This window comes from Pan troglodytes, chromosome 19 (assembly GCF_028858775.2).
Source record: "Pan troglodytes isolate AG18354 chromosome 19, NHGRI_mPanTro3-v2.0_pri, whole genome shotgun sequence".
NCBI lineage: Eukaryota > Metazoa > Chordata > Mammalia > Primates > Hominidae > Pan > Pan troglodytes.
Genome location: NC_072417.2, coordinates 20,079,660 through 20,101,537, shown reverse-complemented (window position 1 = coordinate 20,101,537; position 21,878 = coordinate 20,079,660). Strand labels below are relative to the sequence as shown.

At 48.9% G+C, this 21,878-nt stretch overlaps 1 long non-coding RNA gene across 1 annotated transcript; it reads left to right on the top strand.

The window, feature by feature from the left end:
- Positions 1-19,275: 19,275 nt before the first annotated feature.
- On the top strand, positions 19,276-20,190 carry LOC112206095 (uncharacterized). Its single transcript, XR_002940300.2, has 2 exons — positions 19,276-19,543; positions 20,043-20,190. It is a non-coding gene; the product is annotated as an uncharacterized LOC112206095 (long non-coding RNA).
- Positions 20,191-21,878: the final 1,688 nt, after the last annotated feature.

Below are 21,878 nucleotides of genomic sequence, written 5' to 3'. Positions count from 1 at the left end.
CAGAGACAACATCACAAGGTTAAGGCTCGAGTGAGATAATGCACATAACATGTTTCTTTGCACAGTGCTTGACTCCTAGTAGGTACTCAGGGTCCCACAGCTGTGACACTATTAGGCAGGAAGGAGTTCTTAGGCTTCAAAAATTCACCCGCTTAATTGAGGCTAGGGCATCCCCATTTCAGACCTTTAAAGATAGAGAAGCCACCATCCCCAGAGAAGAATAGTCAAGGCAGTATAGTGGATGAGAATCCAGGCTGGGAAGTCAGAGTGGCTGGAACTGAATTGACTATGTAGGGTTATTATGAAAATCAAACATGTTAACACATGAAACGTGCTCAAAAGGGAACTTGGCCCTTCACCCCCACTATATAAATGTTATTATTATTATTATTGATTTATTATTATTGGGTCTCCGCGGATTTTCCAGAAGACTACTTATTTCAAATATGTAAAGCCCCTGTCCCTACAGGTTCCCCCTCTTTTCCATGTCACACAGCATGTTCTGATTCCCGGCAAGAAATAATATACGATCACTCTGACTTCCTTGGCTGATGAAAAAAAAATTCATTTTGTCCATGTAAATAGCAGCTCTAAACAAGGGACACAGCTAACCCAGAAGGGAGTAATTGGCCCCATATAAAACAAGGCCAAGTGAAAGATAGTCCAAAAAGTCGAAGGAGGTCTGGCGGGAGCTGCCGACAGCTCTTCTAACCTGCCCAACTTATTACTGGAATCATTTCAAGAGATAATTTAATGGTCTCCCTCTGTGTGGCCCTGTTCACTCCTGAAGGGAAATATATAAATAAATAAACAAACCTAACTACCCCAACCAACACATGCTTTATGAGAACATCGCTTGCTTGTTTTTAATGGCACAGTTATTAATATAACTGTCCCGGCACCTCCCCTACATCTGATCACTGCTGAATTATGAGCCTTGAATCCTGATTGTGGTTCCCATGACTGCAGACGTTTCCACACTGTCCTGATGGGAGGAGAGAAGCAGCCCTCCACATGCAGGGAGGACTCAGAGGCTGGAGCGGGGACCTGCTGCCCTATCTGAGAGCATGCAGAATTTGGGGGACAAGGCTGAAACATGGAGCAGGAGGGGAAGAAAGGCATCTGTAAAGTGTGATGAGGAAAGCTTTGGACTGAGGTCAGGAGACCTCAATTCAAAACAATCACTAGCTCTGGGATCTAGCTCAACCTCTCATCTGCCTCAAATAAATAGGAATCTTATTTTATATTTTATTTTTTTTCTGAGACAGGGTCTCGTTCTGTTGCCCAGGCTGGAGAGCAGTGGTGTTAGCTCAGCTCACTGCAACCCCTGCCTCCTGGTCTCAAGGGATCCTCCCACCTCAGCCTCCTGAGTAGCTGGGACTACAGGTGCGGGCCATCACACCCAGCTAATTTTTTGTATTTTTAGTAGAGACAGGGTTTTGCCATGTTGCCCAGGTTGGTCTCAAACTCCTGGACTCAAGCAATATGCCTGCCTCGGCCTCCCAAAGTGCTGGGATTACAGGTGTGAGCCACCTTGCCCGTCTAAAACAGAAATTTTAAGAAATTCCTTTTCCCTTTGCTGTTTTTAAACACTTACAATGTGCCAGGCATCGTTAGCAAGATCTTATTTAATGCAGTCCCATAACCACCGTGTGTGGAGACTGATTTAATCCCCATGTAGTAGATAAGGAAACTCAGACTCCGAGAAATTAAGAAACTTGCCCAGCTGTTAAGCAGGGACGCTTGTTGACAGCCTGGATGTGCCTGACTGCAGGGCCCAAGCCCCTAACTACTAGGCTACACTGCCTTCCCGGGAAGTAACAGCTGTCCGTCCCACCTGGCAGGATGGAGAGAGTCAGATGAGCCTATCCAAGTGAAGGGGCTCCATCACCTGCAAGCAGTATCATATGAGGTGGCTACAAGGCTTTCCCAACAGAAGGCGAGGGAGGCTGGAGTCTGATACACTAAGATTAGAGGCATGGACAACAAGAGCAAGGTGCAAAAGGCAGCAGCAACATCCCAAAGGGGACTGAATGAGTGACAAGCAGGCCACACCATTCCAACATTCACTCCAGAAGAAAGCTTTATTTCCTTTGACAACTGTGGATAGACAAGGAAAGGGGAGAATGTTCTTGTGTTCTGTGACTTCCTACCTCCATCAGGGGTGTAGTTAATTCTCATCTTACTGGGTCATCCTCAGGGACTTTGAGATGAGCAGGGCTCTGGTCTAGTTGAGTGGGGTGGACATGGCTGTTTCAGGCTACCCAGGACCCTGACACCACACGGAGAAGCCTCACTGAGTTCAGCCACAGTAGGGAGTTGGTAGAGCTAGGCATAAAGGCATAGAGGTGGCCAGGGGACAGACCCCCACCTTGCCCAGATTTGCTGGCACCAGAGGCAGCCTGAGGCCCAGGGCAACCAGGCGGCTGCTTGGTATTCTGCTCAGGCACCGCTGCGTCCTTCCTCCTGGCTTCTCTGCTAGAGGGGCCTCCTCCCCCAGCCCAGCCTGGGCCATGCATTATCCTTGCAAGATTGAGGACCTAATGGAGGCGATCAGCACCCCCAGAGCGGGGGATCTCCATCCAGGCTTGAGAAGGAGGGCAGAGTAGTGCTAGTTGGCTTCTTTGCCCACCCTGAGATCGGGGTGTACTTGAGGGGGTCCCTGGAACTGGGGGCATTCCCTGCACCCCATCTTTGGGGCCTCTGGACAACCTCTGTCCAGGAAGCCACATTGCAAAAATTTCTCTCCTTGTCTCCATAGGATACCTTTGACATTCAGGGTCCCTTTGGGGAGACCCCAGCCTCTTGAAGCTTTCTGCTTGCTCTGAGGAGGGGACACTCCCACCCTTACCCCACCCCCTCTCCTGACTGCCAGCTGGCCGGCGTGGGAGCCGGGCTTCCACTGCCCATTGTTTCTCAGCTCTCCTCCCACGGTGGCGGGGTGAGCCTCACCCCCCAGGTCAGGAGCACAGGGCAGCCCCTCCCCCTTCCCTCCCTGGGCTTCAAAGGCCCAGAGGGACTAACCCTTGTCACCATGGGGCCTCCCCTCTGGGAGCCATGATGGGGGCGGCTGCCCCCAAAGCAGCATTCAGTGGCTCCCTGGGAGTGAGCCGAGCAGGCCGGGAGGTGATCACAGGCATGTATGAGGTCAAACGAGGGAGGTCCCAGGCAGACGGCTTGGGAAAAGCTTGGAGATGGGAGAGAGGCAGCAAAGGTGATTGCAGTAATTAAAGCAATGAGCCCGCTACTTCCAAGAGGAGCTAATCCTAGCACAGCCCAGGACCAGGTGCTGTGTTGCCCATGTGCCGCGTCGTTTCTCCTCACATAAGCTGCGTAATACCAAAGCTACATTGCACACATGGAGAACATCAAGCTCAGAGAGGTTAAGTAATTTACCTGTGTCACACAGAAAGGACCTGAAAAGGACTTGGACTCATATTATTTGACTCTGGAACCTTACTCCTAACCACTGTGCCAGGTGCTGAACTAGGCAACTGGGAGGGAAAACAGAATGGGTCCTGGGCACCCATCTTCAAAACACTCAGCTGACTTCATACACGTCTGCAAAATGTGTGTTTCTTGCCAAAGAGCATCCAGGCATCCAAGAAGCAATGTTTTCATTGAGCCTACAAATATAGAAATTTCTCCCTCTTCTTTTCAGCTCTCCTTCCCCTTCTAAGTGTCTTTATTCCTCTTCTTCCCAGGCTAACATTCTCTCCTCCCACCATCTGCTGCCAAGGTGGCTGATACTGCCCACCTTGCTTCCCTGGGGATGGAGGGGTCTGGGGCTCATCCCTCCCCCAGGTGCTGTAATTTGTGGGGCTGCCCAACTGGAGTGGACCCAGGGCCTCCCAGACTGCCCTCCCGCCACTGTGAGTTGGCTGGCCTCTGCCCTCTGCCCTCTTCTGCCATTAACCCTGTCACCTGCTGGACATCAGCCTCCGGGCCCAGTCTGTCATCCATGGCCAAAGATGGATGGGGGGCGGCTGGGAAGCATAAGCAGCGACCCCTTAATGAGATCTGGCGGGGGAGGGCTGGGCTCTATCAGGCAGCAGCAGGGCCAGGTTGGCGATAACAGGCCCTTGTGGAGTGTGACCCATTTTCCTTCTGGAGGAGAAGACAGTCGGGTGAGAAGCTGCAGGACAGGTTTGGGGGGCGGGTCACAGGGTTCTTTTACCACCCACCCCTATCCTCCTTCCCCTCTTCTGGCAAACCAGACTCGGGGGGTAGATGAGCAGAGGCTATGGAAAACAGACGACCCCCACTTCTCATTCCTCCTCTTTGGCACGGTGACCCCAGCTCCTAGGGAAGAAACACGGACACAAAGAATGATTAGGACACAGGAGACCAGATACCACGCTGGGGCAGCCCCAGCCAGCCCTGGGAGATGTCAGAGAAACTGGAGGGAGGGGGCCTTTGTGGGGTGTCTATGGAGTGAGGAGCATCTTCAGAGGTGCAAGGAAAGGGCCTTTGTTGAAGCTGGTGAAAGAGTGGGATGCAAGGATTGGGGGAGAACCATTATTGCGTTACTGGGTGGTCTCCCTACCATTTCACCCCACGGTGATTCATGGCATTTTATTTTATTTATTTATTTATTTATTTATTTATTTATTTTTGAGATGGAGTCTCACACTGTCACCCAGGCTGGAGTGCAGTGGCGCGATCTCGGCTCACTGCAAGCTCTGCCTCCCGGGTTCATGCCATTCTTCTGCCTCAGCCTCCAGAGTAGCTGGGACTACAGGCACCCGCCACCATGCCCGGCTCATTTTTTGTATTTTTTTTAGTAGAGACAGGGTTTCACCATGTTAGCCAGGATGGTCTGGATCTCCTGACCTCGTGATCCGCCCATCTCGGCCTCCCAAAGTACTGGGATTACAGGCATGAGCCACTGCGCCCGGCAATTCATGGCATTTTAAAAGAAAGAGATGCTGGGCCGGGCACGGTGGCTCAAGCCTGTAATCCCAACACTTTGGGAGGCCGAGGCGGGTGGATTGCCTGAGGTCAGGAGTTCAAGACCAGCCTGGCGAACATAGTGAAACCCTATCTCTACTAAAAATACAAAAAATTAGCCGGGCTTGGTGGCGGGCTCCTGTAATTCCAGCTACTCGGGAGGCTGAGGCAGGAGAATGGCTTGAACCCAGGAAGGGGAGGTTGCAGTGAGCCAAGATCGTGCCATTGCACTCCAGCCTGAGCAACAAGAGCGAAACTCTGTCTCAATAAATAAATAAATGAATAAGATGCTGGAAAGTTCTAGACTTTCATTGTACAGATGGGGAAGTTGATGTCCAGAGAGGGGAAGAGATCCACCCAAATAAGTAGAAGAGCCAGAGCGAGAATCCAGGGCTCTTGAAGACCCAGGCCTCCACTCAGCACTGCACCATGCTTCCTTCTTGCTCCTTACCCGGGAAGAAAATACAACAGCTGCTGAAATAATTATTCCTGGACTTGTCTAAAAGGGGTTATTCTTCCCCACTTCCTCCCCCACCCCCTCAACCCACATACAGTGCATTGCCCAAGGACTTTTCGTAGGTTTGGGAGAGAGACTTGGGGGAAGAGGGGTGAGGATGCTTCTTGTTTCATCCAAGTCAGAATGGGAAATAATTTACTCCCTGAGGACATGAACAGGGTTGGGTCAAAATAGGACTCTTCAAGTTTGAGGGGTTTGTTTGGGTTTGGTTTGGTTTTGCCCAGCAAAGGTTGGCTGCGAGACCCTTTGGCCACTTATTTTGACATTGGCCACTGTCGATTGCCCCCTGTGCTCCTGCCTGGGTGCTGCTGTGGTGATGTCTGTCTCCTCTCCTCCCTGCCTATGACAGTCCAGCCGAGTTGGATTGTGGAGTGTGGCATCTGGTGGTTCGGGGATCAGGGACTTTTGAATCTGGTCCTAGTAAGCTGTGTGGCTCTCAGCAACAATTAATCTTTCTAGGTCTCAGCTGCCTCATCTTTAAAAGGTAGTAATAGAAAAGTCTTCACACTTTTTTTTTTTTTTTTTTTTTTTGAGACAGTCTCGCTCCATCGCCTAGGCTGGAGTGCAGTAGCGCAATCTCGGCTTACTGCAACCTCCGCCTCCCAGGTTCAAGCCATTTTCCTGCCTCAGCCTCCCAAGTAGCTGGGATTACAGGCACCCACCACCACACCTGGCTAATTTTTTAAATGTATTTTTAGTAGAGACGGGGTTTCACCATGTGGCCAGCCTGGTCTCAAACTCCCGACCTCAGGTAGTCCACCTGCCTCAGCCTCCCAAAATGCTGAGATTACAGGCGTGAGCCACCATGCCCGGCCCACACTTCTTTTTAAAAAGAAGGACCAGGCTGGGCAACGGTGGCTCATGCCAGTAACCCCAGCACTTTGGGAGGCTGGGGTTGGAGGATCACTTGAGCTCAGGAGTTCAACACTAGCCTGGGCAACATGGTGAAACGTTGTCTGTACTAAAAATACAAAAATTAGCTGGGCATGGTGTTGTATGCCTGTAGTCCCAGTTACTCGGGAGGCTGAGGCAGAAGGATGGCTTGAGTTCGGGAGGCAGAGGTTGCAGTGAACTGAGATCACGCCACTGCCCTCCAGCCTGGGTGACAGAGCAAGACTTTGTCTTAAAAAAAAAAAAAAAAAAAAAAAAGACCAGATCCAGTGCCATGCTGAAGCTGGCTTGCACTGGCTCCTAAAAGCCAATTATGTGCATTTCCCAACTTTGCACTGGGATTTCCAGTTGGTGGCTTGAAATGGGCTTTTGTGGAAATATTTACACCACAGAAATAAGCAAAGGCTACAAATCAGGGCTTCAGCACTCCCAGTGAGAGCCAGCTAGTAAACTTTTAGCAGCACGACACTGGCCAGAACTCTAACATGTTATATAAAAACACATAAACAGGCTGGTCACAGTGGCTCATGCCTTTGGGAAACCGAGGTGGGCGAATCCCCTGAGGTCAGCAGCTCGAGACTAGCCTGGCCAACATGGTGAAACCCCATCTCTACTAAAAATACAAAAATTAGCCGGGCGTGGTGGTGCATGCCTGTAATCCCAGCCACTCAGGAGGCTGAGACAGGAGAATCGCTTGAACCCAGGAGGCAGAGGTGGCAGTGAGCGGAGATCATGCCATTGCACTCCAGCCCAGGCGACAGTGTGAGACTCTGTCTGAAAAACAAAACAAAACAAAACAAAACAACAAAACAAAAAAACACACATAAACAGAACTGCTTTGGTTGGTTGAAACAGGGGTTCCCCACTCCCCTCACACACATCAAGCTTTGCCAAAACCCAGGACTTGAAGTCTGAGATTTGTGCCAGCTCTCAATCCTGTGAGTCTAAGTAACAGGCCACAAGAGGTGATGCAGGAGGAAGAATGACCAACAGTGATGAGGCTTAGGTTTTATGACTGTATTTAGCTAATCGAGCCTTGTCTGTGTGGGCAAGTCAACTTTGATGATCCAGGAAGCAGCTCTGGAGTTGCTTAACCCTACAGGTCCCAAGGCCTTCTGGTGGCCTCAGCAGGTAGTGGCACCCTCCAGAGCAGTCTCTCACTAGCGGATCTCTCAGTGGGTGGCAGGAGGATGGCTTTAGGGGAGGGAATGTCACCCACCTCCCCACAACTGTGCCTCTGCCCCGCAGGGTGAAGGTAAATGAAGTAACATTTGAATCCATTCAGATACTGCAGGAGAATGAATGCTGAATGAATGAATGAATCCAGGGAGAGCTGGAGCCAAATAAGCTTCATCAATTTATGTGGTGGGGAGGATGCTAGCCAGGAAGTGGAGGCCAGTGTTCAAATGCAGGGCTCAAGCCATAGCTCCAGCAGTTCCTGACCATGACATTTTTTGTATTTCAGTACCGTTTTGTAGAATGGGGCTACTGAACCAGGCTTAAAATCGTATTTCAGTCTGGTCTTTATGATGGGGACAGTAGGGGTGAACATGGAGCTCTCATTCTGCATGTAGTGGAAGGGCCCACCCCGCAAGCATGTTTCGCCGCTATTGTTGCCAAGGTTCTGTGAAGATTTCAATATTCCCAAGCTTGCTATCTTTCAAGCCTAGTAGAATCAGCTGGGCTGATTTCTTCTAGCTGGTGGGAAAAAATGCCAGCAAGCAAAAGAAAAGGAGAGGAGAAACAAATGTTTGTAACTGAAAGAAACCTGGCGTTTAATCTAGTGATTTCTATCTGCCAATCATCAGAATTGTCATTACCTGGGACAATTTAAAAAGTACAATTTCTAGGCCAGGTGCGGTGGCTCACGCCTGTAATCCCAGCACTTTGGGAGGCCGAGGCAGGTGGATCATGAGGTCAGGAGATTGAGACCATCCTGGCTAACACGGTGAAACCCCGTCTCTACTAAAAATACAAAAAAATTAGGCGGGCAAGGTGGTGGGCGCCTGCAGTCCCAGCTACTCAGGAGGCTGAGGCAGAAGAATGGCGTGAACCCAGTGAGCCAAGATTGCACCACTGCACTCCAACCTGGGTGACAGAGCGAGACTCCGTCTCAAAAAATAAATAAATAAATAAATAAAAATAGGCTGGGCGTGGTGGCTTACGCCTGTAATCCCAGCACTTTGGGAGGCCAAGGCGGGCAGATCATGAAGTCAGGAGATCGAGACCATCCTGGCTGACACGGTGAAACCCCATCTCTACTAAAAATACAAAAAATTAGCTGGGCGTGGTGGCGGACGCCTGTGGTCCCAGCTACCTGGGAGGCTGAGGCAGGAGAATGGCGTGAAACCAGGAGGTGGAGGCTGCAGTGAGCTGAGATCGCGCCACTGCACCCCAGCCTGGGCGACAGAGCGAGACTCCGTCTCAAAAAATAAATACATAAATAAATAAATAATTTTAAAAAATAAAATAAAAAGTACAATTTCTTACCCCTGCCTCTAGACATACTGATTATTAAAAATCTCCCGTTGGGGAGGGGTCTGGTGTTTGGGAACCAGCACACTCCCTCTCCTGACCTCCCACAGCAGAGGGTGAAGGCTATCACCAGCTGACCAGTCATAAGACTTTGTCTTCTGTTTCTAAAAGAGATTTCCTCATTTTCCCTTAGCAAATAGGGAAAGACCAAAAAAAAAAAAAAAAAAAAGGTTCTTTCCCACAGCTAACCTAACTAAATCTTGGCTGCATTTCTAGGCCTCTCATCTGCATAATAACTTCACTGATGATTTCAGAGTTTGCTTTCTTCACCCTGAATGTTCTGGGTTTATTTCTTCATTCAATAAAAATTAATTCAGCACCTCCTACTCACCAGGTCCTTTAGTAGCTGTTGGGGAGATGAGCAAAATGGACACTATCCTTGGCTTTTGCATCCTATAGCCTTTTAAGGGAGTCAGACAGTTAAATTTGCAATGGTGGCTCATGCCTATAATCTCAACACTTTGGGAAGCCAAGGCAGGAGGATCGCTTGAAGTCAGGAGTTTGAAACCAGCCTGGGCAACATAGTGAGACCCTGTCTCTACAAAAAATTAAAAAATTAGCCGGGTATGGCAACACATGCCTGTGGTCCCAGCTACTTGAGAGGCTGAGGTGGGAGGATTGCTTGAGCCTGGGAGGAGGTCACGGTGCTTCAGTGAGCCTTGATTGCACCACTGCACTCCAGCCTGGGCGACACAGCAAGACCCTCATCTCTAAAAAATAATAATAAAAAAAATAGCATGTCAGGATGTCAGGCTAGGGCAGATGTTGGGATGGTAAGATGGGGTGGGGCAAAGCCTCCTGAAGAAATGAAGGGTCGGGTATGGTGGCTCATGCCTGTAATCCCAGCACTTTGGGAGGCCGAGGCAGGCGGATCCCTTGAGCCCAGGGATTTGAGACCAACCTAGGCAACATAGCAAAACCCCATCTCTACAATAAAATAAATAGCTGGGTGTGGTGGCGTGTGCCTGTAATCCCAGCTACTCAGGAGGCTGAGGCAAGAGAATTGCTTTAGCCTGGGAGGTGGAGGGTGCAGTGAGTGGTGTTTGTACCACTGCTTTCCAGCATGTAGCAAGAGAGTGAGACTCAACTGGAAGGAAGGAAGGAAGGGAGGGAGGGGAAAGAAGGAAAGGAGTGCTAACTTGCGGCCTTAGGATAAGTAGCAGTTAGTCCAAGGATGTGGAAGGGAGGGTGGAGAGCAAAGATCCTGGCAGAGAGACCAGCATATGTGGGGCTGAAGGCAAAAAAACAGAGAATGCTTGACAAACTGAGTGAAAATTCATACAATCGGACACTCTGCCTCACAAATCCTTCTGTCATTTCTACAGTTCTCCCAGAAACCCCTTGAAACTCGCCTGTGACTCTCTAGGCTCCCTGGAGTCCAGAGCAAGACAAAGAACTTTTGTCTGATCAGCTGAGATATAAAGAGAATGACCCCCAGGTTCCTTATTTATGCATCCGGCATGCAGCTTGCTTTTGTAAGAATAGCACTGTATTGCTGACTCATAGTCAGCCATGCATTTTACAATAATCCCACAATGTCTGCCCTGGATTTTCTTTCTGCCTAACTTCCCGTTCAGCCTTCTTTTAAAAAGCCTTGCCTCTGTGCTCTCTTTTTACTTATCTCTTTCTTTGAAATGGATCACGTCTAGAATTTGTGGGTTTCAGGGAAATCTGCCATCCCAAGGGTCCTTCTCCAATGAAATTCAGGTCAAGTTGAGATTTGGAATTGAAAGCTGATTAGTCTAAATGCCCACATCTTAGAGCATCTAACCAATCTATCTGCCCATCAGGGTGACTGATCCCATCCCTGTCTTATTTGCTGCTGTGGGGGTGAGGGCAGGGGGTGGAGAAGGATGGAAGCAGAGTCAGCGCCAGACAGTGATGTGCCAGGCAGAATAGAATCTCTGCACAGCGTCTCCTGGAAGGGGGAGGGGGGCAGATGCTGACAGGCTCGTGGGAGTCATGCCAAGAGATGGGTCTGCCTGGGTCCCTGACTAAACCAACTAACTCTTCCCAAGCTGATCAGGCTGCAGGGCCAGAGCCCCACTATTCTTCCCTGGGATCCCAAGTGAAGCAATGGGGGCCACGTAGGAATTCATCGGTCAATGCTAGTTTGGTGGGTGAGGGTGGGGAGGTTGGGGAGGAGCAGGCGCGGGGGTGGGTGTGCTTGGATTCGCTCATGGGAGCTGAGCCAGCCCCAGCAGGGAAGAAGGGTCGCTTTGGCATTCATTCTCCTGCAGTTACCAGGCCTCGCCACCTGCCGGGCTGCTGGTGCGCAGGGCCCAGCCCCCTCCCCAAAGAGCCCCTGAGAGGGGCCAGGAGTCGGGGGAAGGCCACCCGTGGCCTTGTGAGGCTGAAGCACAAGCTCCTTCCTCAGCTGCCAGGGAAGAATTTAATTACCAATTAAAGCCCCCTCCATCTGTTTCGGGCCTGCCAGAGAGCTCTCTCTACCCTTTAATTACATCTCTGACAACAATTTAACTCAATTAGCTGGTAAACACAGCAGAATGCAGGCAACCCAGGGCACCCTCTTGTCCCTGCCATCTGTCTGTCCATCTTGTGCTTTCCCAACTTGCTCTCAGTCTGTCTGTCCTGCCCCTGCTTCCCTGTCTCATTTTGACACTGCCCCCCACCCCTTGGTTTTCTCTTTTTCTTCTGTCTTCTCCAGCACCTCTTGTCTGTTTCACACCAGCTGGGTTTCCCCCGCCCTCTGCGTCTTTGTCATTCTGTCTTCCTCTCCCATCTGCTCTTTGTCCATCCCTTTCCCGTGCTCTGTCTTGTTCTGTGCATCCCAACTTTCTCTCTTACTCTACCAGGCTAGTCTCCAATGAGCCGTTTCCTTCCCCTTTCCTTCTCCCCATCTTCTTCCTCCTTCTCCACCATCTGTCCTACATTAACCAAATCCATCCCTTTCAGCATCTCCTCTGTGAGCCTCCTTTCTGGTGTGTTTCCCTTAACCCCTGCCATCTCCTTTTGCTTCATCCACTTAGCACAAACAAAGGTGAGCCCTAGGAGCAATAGTTGCCATCTTTTGAGCACTTACTTTGCCAGTCATTGGCTAAGAGCTTTACATGCATTATTTTGTTGAATTTTTACAAAAATTGTGTGAATGGGTATAATTATTCCCATTTCACAAGTGGAATAATGGATCCTCTGAGAGATTTTGCCACTTATCCAAGGTCACAGAGCTTGCAACTGATAGAACTAGGATTCAAAGCCAGGTCTGTTTCCTTCAATACTGCATGAGATACCCGAGGCTGGGCACAGTAGCTCATGCCTGTAATCCCAGCACTTTGGGATGCCAAGGTGGGCAGATAGCTTGAGCCCGGGAGTTCGAGACCAGACTGGGCAACATGATGAGACCCCCGTCTCTGCAAAAAATATAAAAATTAGCCAGAAGTGGTGCATGCCTGTAGTCTCAGCTACTCAGGAGCCTGAGGTGAGTGAGTCACTTGAGCCCAGCAGGTTGAGGGGAGCAGTTTTAAGGATGACAGGGAGGCCTGAATATTTGGGGAAAGGCTCTGTGTTGTTGAAATGAAGGGCAAAGCAATAGGTTCCCAGTTAACATTGGGAGGGAGGTGGGTAGAGAAGGGTAAAAAATAGAAATGATTTCTGAGAATTTAACCTCCTCATTTCTGCTGGAAGGAACTTTCCAGATTCTAGTTTACTACAGTGTTGAAGAAGTTCCCCAGTCCTCTGAGAAAGTAAAAAATGTCCAGGACCTACAGGAATAAGAGAGAGGGAGAGAGAGAAACAAGTAGGCTATAATTATCCTAGCAACCCTCTCCTGGAATGGGGGCGGGGGTGGGTGCTGCAGAGAAGGGCAGCCTGATCCGTCTTGTGGACAGGCAGGGACATGATGGAGACCCCAGGTCAGCCAGGTAGTCACATGGCTGCGGCTCGGGCAGACCCCAGCCAGATAAAACTCATCTGCTTTCTTCCCCCATCCTTCCTCGGCTGACTAATCACTCTTCCTGTGATTAAAACAGAAAAGAACTGAGGGGAAAGGCTACAGGAGAGAAAGAGAGGCTGTCTCTGATCTCTGTTTTCTACCTTCCTTTGCTCTTGAGATGTGCTGTCCATCCTTGGGGGTTTGCTCCGCTTGGTGTTTAGAACCCACATATTCCACTAACTCACACCTTCACCTTGCCTTCTGCCACACTAAGAAGAGTGCTGGGATTCCAGCGAAATTTCTCAAATGCAGAAACTGTGCTCTGAGAGCAAATGCCAGTCAGCTATGGGTTAGAGTCAGCCTCAGTAGGGAGACTGGCACAATACCCAGCTTTTCTTTTTTTGTTTTTTTGTTTTTTGTCCTGTTTTTGTTTTTGTTTTTGAGATGGAGTCTTGCTCTGTCACCCAGGCTGGAGTGCAGTGGCGCCATCTCGGCTCACTGCAACCTCTGTCTCCCGGGTTCAAGCGATTCTCCTGCCTCAGTCACCCAAGGAGCTGGGATTACAGGCACGTGCCACCATGCCTGGCTAACTTCTGTATTTTTTATAGAGACAGGGTTTCACCATGTTGGCCAGGCTGGTCTCGAACTCCTGACCTCAAGTGATCCGCCCACCTTGGCTTCCCAAAGTGCTGAGATTACAGGCATGAACCACTGCATGTGGCCTCTTTTTTTTTGAGACAGGCTCACCCTGTTGCCCAGGCTGGAGTGCAGTGGCACAATCTCAGCTCACTTTGACCTCCACCTCCTGGGTTCAGGCAATTCTTGTGCCTCAGCATCCCAAGTAGCTGGATTATAAGCATGTGCTACCACGCCTAGCTAATTTTTGTATTTTTAGTAGAGACGGTGTTTCATCATGTTGGCCAGGCTGGTCTCGAACTCCTGACCTCAAGTGATCCGCCCACCTTGGCTTCCCAAAGTGCTGAGATTACAGGCATGAACCACTGCATGTGGCCTCTTTTTTTTTGAGACAGGCTCACCCTGTTGCCCAGGCTGGAGTGCAGTGGCACAATCTCAGCTCACTTTGACCTCCACCTCCTGGGTTCAGGCAATTCTTGTGCCTCAGCATCCCAAGTAGCTGGATTATAAGCATGTGCTACCACACCTAGCTAATTTTTGTATTTTTAGTAGAGACGGTGTTTCATCATGTTGGCCAGGCTGGTCTCGTATTTCTTGTGTCAAGTGATCCGCCCGCCTTAGCCTCCTAAAGTACTGGGATTACAAGCATGAGCGACTGTGCCTGGCAGAATTTTCAATATTACAGATCTCTCAAGAAGTCCCATCCTGCAGGCAGACATGGAAAGTTCTGGACAGAGGCAACTAAGGGGCAGGATGGAAGGCTGGAAAAGAGATGGGGTAGGGAAGCAAGGAATTCAAAATGAAGAAGCTCCCAGTCCAGTCCCAAGCTTTATACAATCAGTGGGTGTGTGGGCAGTTTCTGTAAACATTATATAATAAAGACCACAGAGAAGAGAGGCTGGTAGGTGTTTTTTTGTTTTTGTTTTTGTTTTTGTTTCTAAATAGACATGTAATTACCTAGAACTTTAGAGTTCAACAGACCAGCAGTCTACCTAACCTAGGGTCCTTCCTGTTGCAAGAATTATTATTATAGTAGCCCTCATAATAGCCTTCTTTGGATACTTCCAGCCACAGATAACTTATTACCTCACTAGGTAATGCCTTTCTATTTTCAGACTGTTTTAATGTTTTTGTTTGTTTGTTTGTTTTTGTTTTTTTTGAGACGGAGTCTGGCTGTGTCACCCAGGCTGGAGTGCAGTGGTGCCATCTCGGCTCACTGCAAGCTCTGCCTCCCGGGTTCACGCCATTCTCCTGCCTCAGCCTCAGGAGTAGCTGGGACTACAGGCACCCACCACTACGCCAGGCTAATTTTTTGTATCTTTATTAGAGACGGGGTTTCACCGTGTTAGCCAGAATGGTCTTGATTTCCTGACCTAGTGATCCGCCCGCCTCGGCCTCCCAAAGTGCTGGGATTACAGGCGTGAGCCACCGCGCCCAGCCCTGTTTTAATGTTTAGAAAAATCTTTCTCATATTAAACCAGAAACTATTTCCCTGTAATTCACCTCCTTCTGTCCTTTTTTCATTGTGTGAATTGATGGAGAATATGTAAATCTTCCTCCACAGTTCAGATGCCAATCAAATGTCTAGAAGGCAGCCAAAAGGAATCCCTGAGAATTAAACATTCCTAATTCCTTCACCTATTCCTCAAGTGCTCTCCTTTCAAAATCTCACTATTGTTTATATATCCCACAGGGTTTTTCATTAGCAATGCCTTTCTTTATAAATAGTGCCCCAGACCTAAAGATTAATTCCAAAGGGCACAGGATGAAGAAAGACCATCACCTCCCTTGTTCTAAAGACTGTATTTTATTAATGCAGCTCAGAATCTATAATTTTTTACAGCAGACGCAGATCATAGCAGTTTTGTTTGTTTGTTTGGTTAGAGTTTCACTCTGTCTCCCAGGCTAGAGTGCAGTGTCACAATCTCGGCTCACTGCAACCTCCACCTCCCGGATTCAAGCAATGCCTGTGCCTCAGCCTCCCAGTAGCTGGGATTACACCACCACACCCAGCTAATTTTAGTATTTTTAGTAGAGACAAGGTTTCATCATGTTGGCCAGGCTGGCTCGAACTCCTGGCCTCATGTGATCTGTCCTCTTCAGCCTCCCAAAGTGCTGGGATTACAGGTGTGAGCCACCATGCCCGGCCCATAGTAGCTTCTCTATCATATCAGCATATTGAGGTTGCAGGCAACTAAACTTACTGTTTTTAGTATATGTCACTCTTAGGCCATGTCTTCCTCATTCCTACTGAATTAACTCTTTTGGTGACAAGTATAAAACTTATTTAATTCTTTTAAATTTCGCCTCACTCAACTCAATTTAACACTGATGGAGCATACATCATGTTAAACTGTGTTCGATTTCGGCCAATGTTCCCATCCTGCTAAGATCTTATTAAATCCTTAGCCTGTCACCCAAAACATTAATTCTCTCTTTTAGCTGTGTGTCATCCACAGAGCTGATGAGCTTGTCTTTCATGTTTTCACCCAATCCTGATAAAGTGTTGAAAAGTACAGTGCCTCCTAAGAGGACCATTTTGAAAGAATCAACATCTGGCCGGGCACGGTGGCTCATGCCTATAATCCCAGCACTTTGGGAGGCTGAGGTGAGCCGATCACAAGGTCAGGAGATCAAGACCACCCTGGCTAACACGGTGAAACCCTGTCTCTACTAAAAAAAAAAAATTAGCCATGTGTGGTGGTGGGCACCTCTAGTCCCAGCTACTTGGGAGGCTGAGGCAGGAGAATGGCGTGAACCTGGGAGGCGGAGCTTGCAGTGAGCCGAGATGGCACCACTGCACTCCAGCCTGGGCAACAGAGCGAAACTCTGTCTCGAAAAAAGAAAGAAAGAAAGAAAGAAAGAAAGAAAGAAAGAAAGAAAGAAAGAAAGAAAGAAAGAAAGAAAGAAAGAAAGAAAGAATCAACATCTAAATGAATCTCTCTCCTTCAGATGGAGGCTATATAGTTGGTTTTTTGGTAACTTTTTATTTTGATAAATTTCAAACTTATAAAAAAATGTCAAAAATAGTACAAAGAACTCCCATATGCCCTTTACCCAGATTCATCAATTGTTTACATTTTGCTCCATTCATTTCATCCTTATCTATCTACATGTTTACATATGCATTTTTTTGCAACTTTTGGAGAGTACATTGGAGACATCCTGTCCCTTTACTCCTAAATATTCTAGTATGTGTTTCCTAAGAACAAAGGCATTCTCTTACACAAACAACCTCAGTATCATGATCAAAATCAATAAATTTAACATTGTTATGAAACTACCATCTAATGTACAACCCATATTCAATGTCCATCCATTTTTCCAGTAATGTCCTTTATGACTATTTACATTGTCAAACCCTCTCTACCGCCAGTCCAGGATACAATCCAGGATCATAGATGGCACTCAGTTGTCATGACTTCTTAGTAGGAGGCTATAATTCTATTTCAGCACTTTGCCATTGCTAAAAGCAGTTTCAAAACTTTTTTTGGAAAATGGGAAGGCTCCATGGGAATTATCTTCAGAGTCTTCAGCACATTTGTGTTGCTTTCCTCAAAGGAACCAGATCCTCATCCTTGGAAGGTGGTGGGATGGTTTGAATGTTTTTCTATGGCTGCCATTTTCCAAAAAAGTCTCCAAAACAAACAAAAAAAAGATTCTTTTTTTTTTTTTTTTTTGGTGATGGAGTCTCGCTCTGTCGCCCAGGCTGGAGTGCAGTGGCGCAATTTCGGCTCACTGCAACCTCCGCCTCCTGGGTTCAAGCAATTCTCCTGTGTCAGTCTCCTGAGTAGCTGGGACTACAGGCATGCGCCACCATGCCTGGCTAATTTTTGTGTTTTTAGTAGAGACAGGGTTTCGCCATGTTGGCCAGGCTGGTCTCGAACTCCTGACCTCAGGTGATCCACCCTCCTCAGCCTTCCAAAGTGGTGGGATTACAGGCATGCGCCACCGTGCCTGGCCCTGTATTCAAGATTCTTATCAAGTCTACACTTTATTTTTATTTATTTATTTATTTTTGAAACAGGGTCTCACTCTGCCTCCCAGGCTGGAGTGCAGTGGCACCTTCCCAGCTCCCAGCCTTGACTGCCTGAGCTCAAGCCATCTTCCCACCTCAGCCTCCCAAGTAGCTGGGACCACAGGCAGCCATAACCATGCCCGGCCAATTTTTTATTTGTAGAGACAGGTCTCGCTATGTTGCCCAGGCTGATAAACTTTATTTTTATCTTTTTTAGAGATGAGGTCTTGCTGTGTTGCCCAGCCGGGTCACACACTCCTGGACTCAAGTGATCCTCATGCCTCAGCCTCCAGAGTAGCTGGAACTACCGGCACAGGCCACCTACTCAGCCCCAAGTTTCCTCTATAGGTGCAGCCAGACTCATTCATTCAAAAGCAAGCCATCCTCATAGTCTTTGCTCATGCCATTCCCTTTTTCACTTCACTTCATTCCACCCCTCACTTCCTTAAAGACCCAGGCTCTGTGGCCCCTTTTGCGGGGGACCCCTAGCTCCAAGTCCTGCAATCCCTCCCTTGGAGCTGAGCGTTGAAGCATCTGGCATTTGACTACTCATTTGGCACTTGGCATACGATTCCTTAGGTGATTTGTAATTTTTAATGCATCTACTGTTTCTCATCAGAAAGACTGTAAACCTTTGAGAGCAGAAGTCATGTTTATATCTCTTGCTACCTTATATTTAATGTAATGCCACATACATAGTTGGAGTGCAATGCATATTCAGTGCTGGTGATCATGGGATGTGTTTGAAAAGGATCTATAACCAAGTAACAGCCAATGTGTATTGGGCACATAATAATCATTATACACAATGCTATACACTTTATATGGATTATGTCATTTGTCCTTTCTACAACCCAGTGATCTACGGACAACTATAATCCCATTTTACTGATGAGGAAACTGAGGCTTAGAGAGAGCTAAGTAATTTGCCCATGGTCATCCCGCTCGCAGGTGGAGAAACCAGAATTCAATCCAGATGGTTTGATTCCAGAGCCACTGCTCTCAACCACCGTGCTATGACCACATTTGAAGAGAATAATCCCTCCATCCCAACACTGTAAATAATAATTAAATATAATAATTGTGATGCTGCTGATAATAAATAAAAATCTTCCGTGGAGAGTGGGGCTCTGATCTCCTCCACGTTTTTGTTTGTTTGTTTGTTTGTTTGTTTTTTGAGATGAGGTCTCGCCCTGTCACCCAGGCTGGAGTGCAGTGGCACCATCTCTGCTCACTGCAACCTCTGCCTCCGGTTTCCACCAATTCTCCTACCTCCGCCTCCCGAGTAGCTGGAATTACAGGCGCATGCCACCACACCCGGATAATTTTTTGTATTTTTAGTAGAGATGGAGTTTCACCATGTTGGCCAGGCTGGTCTTGAACTCCTGACCTCAAGTGATCCATCTGCCTCGGCCTCCCAAAGTGCTGGGATTATAGGCATGAGCCACTGTGCCCCACCATCAAATAGGTTTTTTTGGTGTCCAATAACTTCCCTCTTGCAAAGCTCTTCAGATGTAGAAATGCACTTCTTTCTTGTACAAGAAGGTAAAATGAGCTGCATAGTCATGTTAGAATTTGGCTTAGGCTTTAAAGGGGTATTTCTTTTCTTTTCTTTCTTTTTTTTTTCTTTTTCTTTTTCTTTCTTTTTTTTTTTTTTTTGTCAAGGGATAGTAAAGAGGAAGCCTCTAACCTCAAAGCAGCCTAAGTTTTACAGACCTTCTCCTGTGTTTCTGAATCCCAGGCCTGACCAGAAATCGGTAATTTTCAGTTTGCACTCCACATTCCTAGTGGGCTGGAGCTGAGGATTTAGTGGGGAGGGTAGAAAAGGGGTGGGGTTGTGTTTTCTCACAAACTGGGTCGTCAAATTTGAGTTTCCAAGGGGGCTCTCAGGTCCCCCATGACTCTAGAGAAGGAAAAACAGAAAGCATTATAGGTGTTCAGACTGGTCACAGAAGACATCTTCGCAAGGCAGTTCCTATCACAGCCAGCTGATGTCACCAACGGGGCATGGGGGAGATGGAGGAAAGAAACAACAGAAGAGACAAAGAGGAAGGAGCGACGACGGAGCAAAAGTGAAGACATGATATATGGCCGAGGACATAGGGTGAGAGGAAAGAAAAGAAAAGGGTGGAGGAAAGAGAGAGGAAGGAGAATTCGAAGCATAGGCTTTTGCCTACTTCCCTTCTCCCGTCCCTAACACACGGATGAGAGCTTCTCGCCTCTTTCTATATCCAGAAAGTATGGAGACCTCTCACTCTCCGACCTCGCTGCTATCTCCAGGGCCCAGAGGGGCAAACTGGGGAGGGGAGGGGAGACTTGTAAACATGAGTGCAGTTTTCCTCTGGTTTCCCCAGAAGTTGCCCGTTTCCTGGGCCATTCCTCTCCAGGCAGCCCTCGGGAGTTCCCGCCGCACCGACCCCAGCCAGGCTCCAGCGGTCCCCTCTCTTCCATCCCGCCATCTCTCTGAGGGGCTTGCGTCTCCCTGATGCGCTCTGGTGTCTGTCTGAGCCATCCATCAAGGATGGCAGGCTGGGGGAAACATGAAAAAGAGCCTATTTGGCCATTAACATCCCCTCCCGCTTTGTTGTCTCTCTCCTCCCCAGTCCCCTACCAGCCCCTCACCCAACCCCTCCCTTTTCCCCTTTTGCAGGAGACAAAACCAGACTGACAAGCTGAAGACTCAAACATTAATCAAACTGCGCTCCGGAACAACCTTTCCCTCGCATTAATAAATACATTTGCGGCCCCTCATTGGACAGTTGGCCTAATTTGTTTCTTTTTCGCGGGGTGGGGGGAGCAGCCGCGCCCGCGCCCCCTGGCTCCCAGCAGCCCTGTGCAAAGCAGATGTTCCGCCGCAGACGCCGAGCTGCGCCTAGCCGCGCGCCCCGGAGGCCGCGGTTGCCATGGCGACGGCGGGGCCGCCTGCTGTCGCCGAGCACGCTGTCTCGCCCGCTCAGTGATTACCTCCATCTCCGCAGTGTTCGCCATACGGCCCGGATTCTAATCAGATCCCCTCCCCCCTCCCCCCTCCCTCCTCCGCCTGGCCCACTACCCCTTCAGCTCCCACAGCCTTGGGACTCATTAAGAACTGCCCGCGCATCCCTGACGGTGCCCAGGAAGGCAGAGTGGGGGAGAGACGACCCGCACTCAGCCTGTGTTTAGGGAGGACTGGACCCAGTGCGGTTCGCAAGAGGTTCTGTGTCCCCAGGCCATCTTTGGTGACATTGAACCCCGGGAGTCCAGCTCCCAGCACTGTCCCCTGAAGACTCCTCCTCCTCCCCCTTGGTATGTTGAGGCAGGTCACCTGAGGTCCCCAAGAGAGGTAAGGCAGGCAACCATAGTTCCCCTTCCATGTGGACAAGACTCTTCCATTCCCGTTCTGTAAGTGCTGGGAATGATTTCATCTGCACAGCCTGGAGGTGGGCAGGGTTTCTGGAACCATCAGAGCATCAGCCCAAGCCATGCTTCTTGTGCTAAACGCAGTGGTTTCTCAGACTAAAGGGAGGAGTGGAGAAGCACAGGTCTGGTACTCTAGCCACTCAGGCCTGGCCTGAGTTAGGCCCATGGTTATTTGACCCCCTCCACATCACACACACACTATGCTTTCCATGCTTCCAGGCTGAGGGTGGTTTTTTATAGGTGGTCTCAGATGTACCCCCAGCTGGCAGCCTTGCAAGGGATGCACTGCGAACCCTCTCCGGACTTAGTAATGAACAAGGGGCAGTGCGATGCCTCGGGGCCTTGGGGTACCTGGCTGTCTTTCTGTTAGGGGAGGAGGGTCCTTTCCCTGAGACTCTGAGGCTTCACTCTAAGATCCCAAGCATAAGCCCTCTTTCCAAACATCCCTGGCTTTAGGAGAAAGGAGGTAATAACAGAAGCCAGAGGCAAGAGAGCACAGAGAGGTTGGGAGTGAGGCCGGCAGGGAAGAAGGCAGATTTGGGACAGGAAGATGAGATTCTGGGTTCAGATTCCACCTTCCAGCCTAAATCACAAGGCAGGAAGCCTGAGGTGGTTGGCGTAAAAAATAATTTTGCTCAAGGGGAGGAACCCTTTGGAGTGACGAAAAGTAGAAACACGCATGTTCCAGAAGTGTTATCAATGCCAGGGAAAGCTTGCTTAAACACTCTCACAACATCCCAAATGCCAGCCTCCTTCCAATGTTCGCCAGAAAGTTCTGAGCCATATTAGCAAATAAGAAGAAATGCCAGGCTGAGCTCTCTCTCCAAGGCTACTAAGAATCCTCATGTTAGAGCTGCAAGGGCCTTTAGAGATCTGGACCAATCCTTCATTTTACAGATGAAAAACTGAAACCCAGAGAGGAATGACAACTGGCCAAGATCCCACAGCTAGAAATAGTGGAACCAGGTTTTTATTTCTGCAATAGTGGCCACTGTTCTGCCCCCTTTCCTCTCTCAGAGGCAACCGGCTGGGAAACTCTG